The following is a 4388-nucleotide window of genomic DNA, read 5'->3' as shown; positions in this document are numbered from 1 at the left end:
TGGATCTTGTCCATGAAGCCTAATTTTCCTATTCTTCCTTTCCCTATTTTGGGTCTCTGGTTTCAGGCCTCCCTTTTGGCGCATAAGCCTTCACATTATATAACCCTTCTCAGTTGATCCTGACCCTCCATCTGTTGATCAGGCAGGTACCTATTCGAGTACCTGTCCCATCAGCCGCCTCCCCCTACTTTCTGTTAGTTACAATAACCGAAGCCACACTGTTCATGAGTCTTTTCCCATTATTATGGCTAGGACGTTTGTGGGTGCATTCAATGCGAAGGTGACGTCTTTACCTTGAACCACCCCCACTCCGTACCCCCATGTGAGTCCCATTCTACTCGCTTTTTCTTTTGGGGGCACTTTGGAGGCTACCTTTGACGACATGTCGCTCTTCCCTTTGAAGTCTTGGGATGCCGAGGACAGGGTCATCCTTGGTTGCATCTCTAGGCTATTTGGTCTTTCACTACTTGTCCTCGGCAACTACTTTCCTCGGCACGGGTCCTGGGTCCTAACGGAAAGTGGGCCGGGTCATAAGTTCTCTAGCCCCACAATAATAATTTTTATACTATCAAATAAAAAAATATATGTAGTTGATAGAAAAATTGTATTGCAAAAAGAGATTAGTAAAACGGGCCTGCAAATAATGGAAAATCATAACAAAGAAGGTGTATTAAATACATTCTAAGAGACCATGCTCCCAGCTCATTTAGGTTTTGGTTTGGGCTAAACCCATGTGAACATATGAAGTCACATTTGTGCCTTTCATATAATACCCCGATGATGTGTTATATAAGTTATATAGTTAGTGTTGGGCTTGCAAGTCAGTGTGCAAAACCAATAGGGATAAGATACTTTTGTTAGTTTTATACTTCTATAACTACACAATGGTTATATTTCTATTTCTTATTATGCGAAAAAAAAAATGTAACATTGAGGACCACTTTACGAGTTATGCATATAAAACTTTTAGTTTTCTTTATTATTAGGAAAAAGATAAGAGATTAAAACCTATTTGGATTAGAAGTTTAAGAGTTCTAGGTAATCTTGGAAGACTATTTAAACTAAAAGGGTTTCTTAGTAAATGTGTATGCCAAAGAAAGATTTTGAGGGACGGAGAGAGTTAGCGTGACAAAAGGAGTTCAAGATTGTTTAGGGGCATAAGGTTTTTTTGTGTAATCAAGTTGATAACCCCATCTCTAAGATGATCAATATTACTATACTGTTCTATTAAATCCTAAAATGTATATTGATTAAGTCATGTCAACTATATTGATTACTTGGTTACAGTGGAAAGATGTTTACATATAAGCAATATTCAAATAAAGATTTGATGGCCATACTCTTGAGTTTATGATAGTTTTGTATCTTATATTGGTTACCCATTTAATTGAAGACCTTGGGTCTAAGAAAGGTTGATATATACTAGATTTAAATTCAAGAGTGTTGAGGGTCATTTTTTCATGTTTTACACCTAGCCACGTGTCTTGCATGTATTAGACATCTTTTAGCCTAGGCCTTTTCTAAGAAGGAAGTTGAGTCTGATGCTTTCATGGAATGAGCTTGAGGGTCCCATTCTACTGCTGCCAGTCTGTGCATAAACATTAAGTCCAATCCAAGGAGTGTTGATGTGAAATAGGCTTATTTTCCTTTTCTACTGCAATTGAAGAGGTTGTTCTCCACTTTTTGCAAAAGTAATATTATTCTGCTGTGTAACGAGATTTATTCCATAAAATGAGTTCTCCACTTTCAGCAAATTGATCATTACATTGCTTCCTCTACTATTATAAGTCTTGCACAAAAAATACTAAAGCCCAAAGAAACTATTCATCAAGCAAATGTTAGTTACAACATGTTAGCACATATTTTCTCAACTATATTTATATATTTACACATAAATATTTGTATATATACTTATGCGTATTCACACATATATGTATAAAATACATTCCACATAATGAATTGGGCCAAAAATATTTCAACTCCAATCCTCACTGTCTTATTGCCAAGAGTTGGCACAAAACTGTGAGGTTTAGAATGTGAGTCAAATTGGACCATATTAAGATGAATATTGAGAAACTCAAGAGAGATGTATTGTGGGAGAGAGGAAGTTTTCCTAGTGGTGCATGTCAATACTACTATTCTGCAGTAATCTCTCTATAGGTGTATTTTTTAGAAGGGTGCAAGTACACTACTGAGAACGAATTCTCCACATTTTCTCTACTAATTTTCTCTTATCTATTATATTCTCTCTCTATATTCTCTCATTCTTTTTCTCTCTTCTTGTTTTCTCTTTTTTTCTCTTCCCCTTATGTTACCTCCTCCCCTGGGCAGGTGAGATTTGCTCCTTTTATAATTGAAATTGAGTGGGTCTTTTACCCATTTTGCTTTTCTTTTGATTTCTCTAGCCCCACGTCTATCTATCCTTGTTGGCTTTGTTTTCCTCTCTTTTGGATTACAACAATGTAAGAATTCTTTGGTTTTTTTGCTGGGTTTACGGTTAAAACTTGTTTCTATCAAGCATAAATTTTGGAAGACCATTAATGCTATTTGGCCTGGTGTGAATCGACCCTATGACATGCACCTCATGATAATCCACAGCTTTTTCCACTTTTGGTATGAATGTTTTTCCCAGCAAAAGCAATCTCAAAAGAGTTGCGACAGATTACCACAACTAGGATATTCCTCCTCTCTGCCAAACCACACCTCCCTGAATCTCAGCAATGAAAGGTTAAACCTCTTTTGTGTGTTTGGGATACAGATTGGGTGAACCCATTAGCCTACCTTGCTTTACCCATTTGATCTCATTCTGTAGCTTGAAACTTGGGAATTTTCCCTTTCTGTAGTATTTTACATGTTGAATATTCTGTATTGTTCAATATCTAAAAATTTTCTCATTCCATGGTAATTAAACCTGGGGATTCTCACTGCCGCTTGAAATTTGGGAATTTCCCTATTCTGCGATGTTTGAACCTAGGGATTCTTTACTTCTTTCATAGCATGTTTTCCTCCATTCTACTGCCTTCTCTCTATTTTCCCATCTTTTCCTTGGAATGCCTAGTGAAGGTTCTTGGTTCTTCTAACTCTTTTATACAAATGGGTTAGGCCGTTTTGGACTTATTTCTTGACATTCCCTTATAGAAGGGTCTTGGGTCACTTATGGGTCCACTTGTGCTCATACCTAGGCATTCTGCAGCAAAATCCTTTCTTAGGCCACTCTTAGCCAATTCAACCAAGACATGGATTAGGGTATTAAATCTTAGGTTTTCTCTCCATTCTCTAAGGCTTAGCTTCCTCGGCTTTGGGCCTTATTTATTGACCCAAAGTGTGAAAACTTGGGTATCAACAAAGAGTAGGTGCAACGATTATGTTAAGTTGCCTTCATTGGAATATAAGCTTCATGAATATAAAGTTTAATTCTAAAGGTGGCCATGTACATGGCCTTACATTTTCAATGGGTATATTAAATCCTAGTCTAGAATATTTTGGCTACTTCCTTTCTCATAGCAATATGAGTTTCAATCAATGCAAGGACACATTATTGGTTAGAGAAACTTTGCATTAGTGTCAAAGTGTTAATTGTCTAGCAAAGGAAACTTTATCTTTTGTGGAGGATATTAAGTAATTTCCATGGTTGATATAGGTCCTATTTAAGAGTATTCTAAGACTATTTAGAGGGTGTTTTAGCTGGACTTTCAAAAGGATTCAAGTGTTGTAAGTAATTATGCATAATATTCACAAGTTTTGTAGGTTTTCAGAAGTCAAACTTTTTAAAAGTTATACTTTTGAGTTTATGTTTCCTAAAGTTTATCAAAAGAATTTTTATATCATCAAAAGAGAAACTTCGATTTTTAAATAAAGTTTTGAACGGCTACATCTTATTTAAAAGATAATTTCTATACTAAATTAATTTTATAAAATAATTGAGTTTCAACATAAGTTTTCTAAAAAGATTATTGTTCTTTAAATTTGTTTCTATATGTTGACCCCTTAAACACAAACAAGATTAACCTAGTTATTTAGCCAAGTGATTAACTTAGGTAAATTATAAGATCTAAGTTAACATTAATAAATCATATCATTGACACAGTGCGAAAAATAAAGAACACAATGATATGATAACCCAGGAAAACCAAACCGGTAAAAAACTTAGGGAGGATTTAACCTAACTATCCTTAAGGTAAAACAGATCCACTATGAAAGAATTGAAGTTTTACAATAGTGACTTAGACCACTAACATCCTATTGCTACCTCAAGTAGAAAACTTACTACCACGACCACATGACAACTCTGAGTTCACGGACTACTTCGTTCTTGGATTCACAACAACCACAAGTACTCCCACTTATGTTTCTCTTTAAGCTCTTTATGCAGCAACTGAAACGATCAC

This window comes from Quercus lobata, chromosome 5, assembly GCF_001633185.2.
Source record: "Quercus lobata isolate SW786 chromosome 5, ValleyOak3.0 Primary Assembly, whole genome shotgun sequence".
Classification (NCBI taxonomy): domain Eukaryota; kingdom Viridiplantae; phylum Streptophyta; class Magnoliopsida; order Fagales; family Fagaceae; genus Quercus; species Quercus lobata.
The sequence above is the reverse complement of the archived record's forward strand: the minus strand, read 5'-3'. Positions refer to the sequence as shown.